Below are 8,376 nucleotides of genomic sequence, written 5' to 3'. Positions count from 1 at the left end.
CAAATAAGCATCATAATTCCTCGCCCTATCGCCCAAAGATGAACGGGGCTGTTGAAGCAGCTAACAAGAACATTAAGAGGATCATTGGGAAAATGACTGAGACATATAAAGATTGTCACGAGAAACTTCCATTTGCTTTGTTTGCATATCGCACATCTGTGCGAACATCTACGGGAGCAACTCCTTTCTCTCTAGTCTATGGAATGGAAGCTGTGCTACCTATCGAGGTTGAGATCCCCTCTCTGCGAGTATTGATGGAATCAAAGTTAGAAGAAGCAGAATGGGTTCGAGCTCGATATGATCAGTTGAACCTCATTGAAGAAAAACGTCTAAGGGCAATTTGTCATGGGCAAATGTACCAAAAGAGAATGATCACAGCCCATGACAAGAAGGTACGACCAAGAGAGTTCCATGAAGGAGAACTCGTTCTAAGAAAGATTCTCCCAATACAAAAAGACCTACTAGGAAAATGGGCACCAAATTGGGAAGGACCATACGTTGTAAAAAAGGCATTCTCAGGAGGAGCTTTAATCCTTACCGAGATGGATGGGAAGGAGTTACCGAATCCAGTGAATTCAGATGTGGTGAAGAAATATTATGCTTAAGATGAAAACCCGAAAAGGGCATCTAAAAAAAAAAGGATCAGGGCGAAAACCCGAAAAGGGCGTCTTGATTAGTACAAAAAGATTAGGATGAAAACCCGAGAGGGCGTCCTAATGAAACAAACCTGGCAGTCGAACGGTAGGTCAAGTAGTGAGACTACAGTATTTGAAGCACTTCTGAAAGCTCAAAATTTTCTACGCAAGAAGCCATGCTCGAAAAGATTATTGATTGAGGAACGTGGAAGAGTTCATGTGTTGAATATCTAGAGCATTTGTATCCGTTGTATACGACCTTTTCTTTCTTTTTGACATTTTTACTTTCCTTGGTTAACTTTCTTTGTTTGCCACATTTGAAATAAAGGAATATGAGATATCCTTTTTGTCCCTACCTGACCATTCTCATGTATCTCATTATGTGTTTATTTAATGATAAATAGTGAAATGACATGCTCTAAACAAAAGAAATGTCAAGCATTACCCGGATAAGAATTTGATAAGTGCAAGATCTTCAAAGCAAGAACAAAGTTTAACCAAGGGCAAAAGGGTGATATCTGAGAAACGTCGATTACTCGTAAAGCTCGAAGACAGGTATGAGGCCTGAAGAGAAGGTCGAGAATCAAAGCAATGAACGCAGATCCTCAACAATCGTGGCTAAATGGACATACGACAAACATGCTTAAGGAGCACCGCATAATCATGTAGGCATAAAAGCATTTAAGACAAACATGTGCATATAATGATACATGGCATATACAGGTACTCCAACAGAGCAAGAAATCTTGAATGAGAGTCGCACTGAATCAAAGGAAAAGATACCCGAGTTCTACCAAAAGACTGGTTTTGGGTATTTTAATGTTTAATGTTCATGCTTTCCAAGGAAAATCAACTCATATCACGAGAGGTGAGTTGAGCCTTTTAATTTCTGTTTTTCAAAAATCAACTCATATTGCGAGAAGTGAGTTGAGCCTAGGGGCACGCCAAGGTATTTTTAGTTTATGTTTTAAATTGACTCATATTGCGAGAGGTGAGTTAAGCCTTTTAATTTATGTTTTTCAAAATCAACTCATGTTGCTAGAGGTGAGTTGAGCCTCAGGACACGCTGAGGTAATTTTAATTTCTGTTGTTAAAAAAAATCAACTCATATTGCGAGAAATGAGTTGAGCCTCAGGACACGCTGAGGTAATTTCAATTTCTGTTTTCAAAATTCAACTTATATTGCGAGAAATGAGTTGAGCCTCAAGACACGTTGAGGTAATTTCAATTTCTGTTTTCAAAATTCAACTCATATTGCGAGAAATGAGTTGAGCCTCAAGACACGTTGAGGTATTTTCAATTTCTGTTTTCAAAATTCAACTCATATTGCGAGAAATGAGTTGAGCCTCAAGACACGTTGAGGTAATTTCAATTTCTGCTTTTCAAAATTCAACTCATATTGCGAGAAATGAGTTGAGCCTCAAGACACGTTGAGGTAATTTCAATTTCTGTTTTCAAAATTCAACTCATATTGCGAGAAATGAGTTGAGCCTCAAGACACGTTGAGGTAATTTCAATTTCTGTTTTCAAAATTCAACTCATATTGCGAGAAATGAGTTGAGCCTCAAGACACGTTGAGGTATTTTCAATTTCTGTTTTCAAAATTCAACTCATATTGCGAGAAATGAGTTGAGCCTCAGGACACGCTGAGGTAATTTTAATTTCTGTTGTTAAAAAAAAAATCAACTCATATTGCGAGAAATGAGTTGAGCCTCAGGACACGCTGAGGTAATTTCAATTTCTGTTTTCAAAATTCAACTCATATTGCGAGAAATGAGTTGAGCCTCAAGACACGTTGAGGTAATTTCAATTTCTGCTTTTCAAAATTCAACTCATATTGCGAGAAATGAGTTGAGCCTCAAGACACGTTGAGGTAATTTCAATTTCTGTTTTCAAAATTCAACTCATATTGCGAGAAATGAGTTGAGCCTCAAGACACGTTGAGGTAATTTCAATTTCTGCTTTTCAAAATTCAACTCATATTGCGAGAAATGAGTTGAGCTTCAAGACACGTTGAGGTAATTTCAATTTCTGTTTTCAAAATTCAACTCATATTGCGAGAAATGAGTTGAGCCTCAAGACACGTTGAGGTAATTTCAATTTCTGTTTTCAAAATTCAACTCATATTGCGAGAAATGAGTTGAGCCTCAAGACACGTTGAGGTAATTTCAATTTCTGTTTTCAAAATTCAACTCATATTGCGAGAAATGAGTTGAGCCTCAGGACACGCTGAGGTAATTTTAATTTCTGTTGTTAAAAAAAATCAACTCATATTGCGAGAAATGAGTTGAGCCTCAGGACACGCTGAGGTAATTTCAATTTCTGTTTTCAAAATTCAACTTATATTGCGAGAAATGAGTTGAGCCTCAGGACACGCTGAGGTATTTTCAATTTCTGCTTTTCAAAATTCAACTCATATTGCGAGAAATGAGTTGAGCCTCAAGACACGTTGAGGTAATTTCAATTTCTGTTTTCAAAATTCAACTCATATTGCGAGAAATGAGTTGAGCCTCAAGACACGTTGAGGTATTTTCAATTTCTGTTTTCAAAATTCAACTCATATTGCGAGAAATGAGTTGAGCCTCAAGACACGTTGAGGTAATTTCAATTTCCGTTTTCAAAATTCAACTCATATTGCGAGAAATGAGTTGAGCCTCAAGACACGTTGAGGTAATTTCAATTTCTGTTTTCAAAATTCAACTCATATTGCGAGAAATGAGTTGAGCCTCAAGACACATTGAGGTATTTTTAGTTTATGTTTTAAATTGACTCATATTGCGAGAGGTGAGTTAAGCCTTTTAATTTTTGTTTTTCAAAATCAACTCATATTGCGAGAAATGAGTTGAGCCTCAAGACACGTTGAGGTAATTTCAATTTCTGTTTTCAAAATTCAACTCATATTGCGAGAAATGAGTTGAGCCTCAAGACACGTTGAGGTATTTTCAATTTCTGCTTCTCAAAATTCAACTCATATTGCGAGAAATGAGTTGAGCCTCAAGACACGTTGAGGTAATTTCAATCTTTGTTTTCAAAATTCAACTCATATTGCGAGAGGTGAGTTGAGCCTTTTAATTTCTGTTTTTCAAAAATCAACCCATATTGCGAGAGGTGAGTTGAGCCTTTTGCAAATTCTGTTTTCAAAATCAACTCATATTGCGAGAAGTGAGTTGAGCCTTGGCTCACGTGCTGAGCTATTTTCAATTTTTATTTTTAAGGTCTAGTTTTAAAGAGTCAATTCATATTGCGAGAAATGAGTTGAGCTCAGGATCACATGCCGAGTAAAGAATAAAGATTGGACAATTGAACAAAATTTAGTGCTTTTAAGTCTTTGCACTATCCTTGTTTCACAATGATAAGCAAAGAGGGGCAGTTGTAAGCACTAAATTTTTGTCCGACTAGAGTTTGTGTTTAATTTTCAAAATTTCAAAAAAAAAAAAAAATTAAAAAAAAAATTGCATTTTGACACCTAAACTTTTCCTAAATTTCATTTTGACCCTTAAACTTTCTTTAAATTTCACTTAGACCCCTAAACTTTCATTAAATTTCATTTTAATCCTAAATTTTCTAAAAATTACATTTAGCCCCAGAAGTTTTGCTGCATTTGCGATTTGGTCCTTCAGACAAGTTACATGATTTGGGGCACCCACTTCCAGATTTTCAGGCCATAAACATGGGTGGCTGCTCCTTCCCCACTTGCTACCTGCAAAAAAAGAAGCAAAACCAACTATAAAAAGGAGTTTAAACTCCAAAAATCAAGAACCCCCATGAATCAAAAAAAAAAAGAGAGAAGAAAGTTTCGAAAAAAAGAAAAAGGAAGGAAAAGAGAAGAGAGAAGGAAGAGAGGAGGGGAAGAGGAGAGCCCAACCACAACCACCGAGGGCGGAGGAGATCGACGCAAGTGGCAGCGGCGGTGAAAGAGGCTAGAGCCGAAAGAGGGAAGGAAGAAGAAGAGAAGAAAGAAAAAAAAAGAGAAAAAAGGGGAAAGAAAAAAAATAAAAAAAATAATATATCTGGTCGACCCGACCCGGATTCAACCCGCGAACCGACCCAACAGGCCCAGCAGTAGCAGGCCAGCCCAAAAAATAACAAAGCAAAAAAAAGCAGCAAAAAAAGAAGAAGAAAGAAGCAGAAAAAAAGAATAAGAAAGAAGCAGCCCACTTTGTGCAGCCCAGTAGCGCAGCAGGCCACTGCCCAGCCCAACAGCAGCTGACCCAGCAGACCAGCAGCAGATTCGGCCCAGCAGACTGTCCAGCAGGCCTAGGCCCAACGCCCAGCAAAAAAAATAAGGAAAAAAAAAGAAAAAGAAAAAAGGAAAAGGGGGCTTTTGGTAATTTCTCATTTTTTTTTTAAATTTAGTCCATTTATTTAAATATTATATTATTTCAATTAAATTAGCATTTTTAGATAGTTTTTAGAAATATTGTTACATTTATTTTACTTGTATTTTAAAAATAAAAAATATTTAATGCATAAGACAACAAACCGATTTAATTTTAAATCATCGAATTCATTGCTATGTTGGGTGAATATCGATGGCTTATGTTAAATACGGGACGCCCTTCTAAAAAATCGAAAATATTCAAAATTCCTCGTATTTTAATAAAAATTCTCGTGTTTTATTAGGATCCCGATTAAAGATTAAATTGAATTGATTTAACACTAATTCGATGGTTTCATCGCCATATCGGGGTGAATATCATCGACTCGTGTTAAATACGGTATTTTTTAAAGAAAAAATCGCGTTTCAAAAATTTTCATGTCTTCAAAATTTCACGTGTTTCAAAATAATAATAATAAAATTTCCCGTGTTTCGAAAAAAATACATTCGTGTTTCTTTCTAAAAAAATCGTGTTTTCAAAAATTTCCGTGTTTCAAAAATTCGTGTTTTCGTGTTTTCAAAAAAAATCTCGTGTTTCAAAAAAAAATAAAAATAATAAAAAATAATAAAAAATAAAAAAAATTCTCGTGAATATTTTGGTATTATTGTGTTTTCAAAAAATTCAGTATTCGACAAATTTAGTGTTTTCGTGTTTTCAAAAATTTTCGTGTTTTCAAAAATCTTTGTGTTTTCAAAAATTCTGGCGTTTCAAAAATTTTCGTGTTTAAAAAAATTTTACGTGTTTTCACAAATTTTCGTGTTTCACAAATTCTCGTGTTTTCAAAAACTCCAGTGTTTCAAAGTTTCCATGTTTTCAAAATTCTCGCGTTTAAAAAAAATTCGTGTTTCAAAATATTCTCGCATTTCAATTTTTGTTTTTTAAATCGTGTTTCAAAAAATGTCGTGTTTTAAAAATTTTCGTGTTTCTAAAATTTCCCTGTTTTAAAAATTCCCGTGTTTCAGAAAAAAATGTCGTGTTTTAAGAAAATTTCGTTTTTTCTAAAAATTTTCGTGTTTCTAAAATTTTCGTGTTTACAAATTCTCGTGTTTTCAAAAATTCTCGTATTTTAAAAAAAACTTTCGTTTTAAAAAAGAAATACTGCGCTTCAAAATTCTCGTGTTTTTTTTTAAAAAAAAGGGGTTCTCGTATTTCAATCGGATCACGACTAAATATTAAATGGAACTCGTATTTTTGAAAATTAAGACAACATGCGTTTAACGAGATACCAATTTTGGGCGTCGCGAGGGTGCTAATACCTTCCTCGCGCGTAACCGACTCCCGGACCCTAATTTTCTCTGGATTTTGACGTGGACCTAAAATTGTCTCTTTTTTTTAGAAAAGTTTAAAAAAAAAATTCTTCTAAAAAAGGATTTTATTTGGTGTCCGATCACACCTAAAAAAGATCGGTGGCGACTCCTCTTTTGTAAATAAAATTTGAAACTTTAATTTTTCAATAATCATTTCAACTAGCGCCCGTGCCGAATTTTTAGGTCGCTACATCGGATATTGCCTTTGTTTACTAAAATTTTATCTCGAGGTAATAAGCTGTCATACCCGGTAAGTTGGGGCACAACACTTCATACCTCCGAGAGTAAACATTTTTATTCAAAAACTCATATTGCGGTTGTAATGGCCAATTTTAGCCCAAGCAAACAAGCCAAAAAAATAAAATCCACATTACCAACTTTCAAGTCCATTTACAATGTTAAACAACGCAAGACAAATTACCCAAACCCATTAAAGTAACAAAACCCAAATAAAATAAATGTCTATTTGTAAAACCCACACCAGCCTAAAAAAATTTAAAACCCAAAAGAAGCCCAATAAACCTAAAAGCTTAGAAATCCTAGCCCACAAAATATTTTCTGCTAAAAAAGAACCCTAGCCACCAAAGCATTGCAGCCGCCACTCTTCCCATGCATGCCACCTCGGTCACCACGCCCTGACCGTCGCCTCTTCCACGCGTCGCATGGCACCTGCAACAGAGACAAAAACAACAGCAAGAGAAAGCATGCGAATGATGAAAGAAAAAATAAACAAAGGAACAAAAAAAAATATGGAATGAATGTTTGGTAGATCGGCTTTAAAAAGCCAAAATCTATCATTTGTAAAGGGGGTTTTTTTTCGAATTCAAAAAGGAAACCGATTGTAAAAGGGGGAGACATTAAGCAAACATAATAGCAAGAAAACCAAAAGGTTGATTTCGTTTCCATTTTCGTTTTAAGTTCTAAAATTCATATATTTTGTTTTCTTTTTATTTTTATTTCTTTAGACATCTGAAAATAAACAGAAATAAAGAGAAGGGAGGGGACTTACCGAAGCCTGGAATCGCGTCGCCGGAGCCTCTGCTCCGTGATTGAGACCGATTCAAAAGGGAAATAAAAAGGGGTCTATCCTCATAAACTCTCGGGCGCCTTGAACAGAGGTGGAAAGCCCCTTTTCGCATACCCTTAACCACTGTCTACAGTGGGAACTACGGTGGCCTCAAAAAGCCACGACAATGGCGGCGATGATGGGTGTTGAAGCCCTAGCTGAAATGAGAAAATGGAGGAGGGAGAGAGAGTTTAAGGGATTGTTTCAGTTTTTTTTTTTTGAAGGCTAAAATGATTTTTGTAACAAAAATTGGGCCTTATATACACTCACAAAACGACAGCGTTTCGGGTGGGTGGTCTAAGTGCCGAAACGGCACCGTTTCATCTGACCCGAATGCGACCCGACCCGCGCCCACGGAGGATCCGCGCATTTTGACCAGATGGTCTATTTGTGCATGGGATCCCTCTACTTTCTTGACGCGTTCGAATGTGGTCCTCCTTTTTTATTTCAAATTCGCCCCAAATTTGTGTTCCAAAATTCAATATAGTCCTTTTTTAATTATTCAACCATTTTGTTATTAATTAATCAAATTTATTTTTATTATTAATTCTATTATTACTACTTATTATTATTGCCATTATTCTATTATTTCTTATATTTTATCATCATTGTTGTTACTATTTATATCATTGTTTTTACATTATAGTTATAATCATTATTATTCTTTATTTGTTATTGTTGTTATTCTATTCTTGTCGTTATTGTTAATATTGGAGCTATTTTTGTCCTTATTATTTTATTGATATCATTGTTTTCTATGTCATTATTGTTGTGTTATCATTAGTATCACCACTATGTCATCAAATCAATCAATTTTATATTAAATTTGCCATATTATATTATATTATTTTTTTGTTTCTTATCTACATTATTATTACTATTATTATTGGCATTATTTTGAATATATCATATATTCTAAATCATTATCAATTTTAAAAATTTTGCATATATGTTATTTCTTCTAAATCATCATACGTAGTATTCATTTC

This window comes from Gossypium hirsutum, chromosome A13 (genome assembly GCF_007990345.1).
Source record: "Gossypium hirsutum isolate 1008001.06 chromosome A13, Gossypium_hirsutum_v2.1, whole genome shotgun sequence".
Classification (NCBI taxonomy): domain Eukaryota; kingdom Viridiplantae; phylum Streptophyta; class Magnoliopsida; order Malvales; family Malvaceae; genus Gossypium; species Gossypium hirsutum.
Note: the sequence above shows the minus strand (reverse complement) of the source record.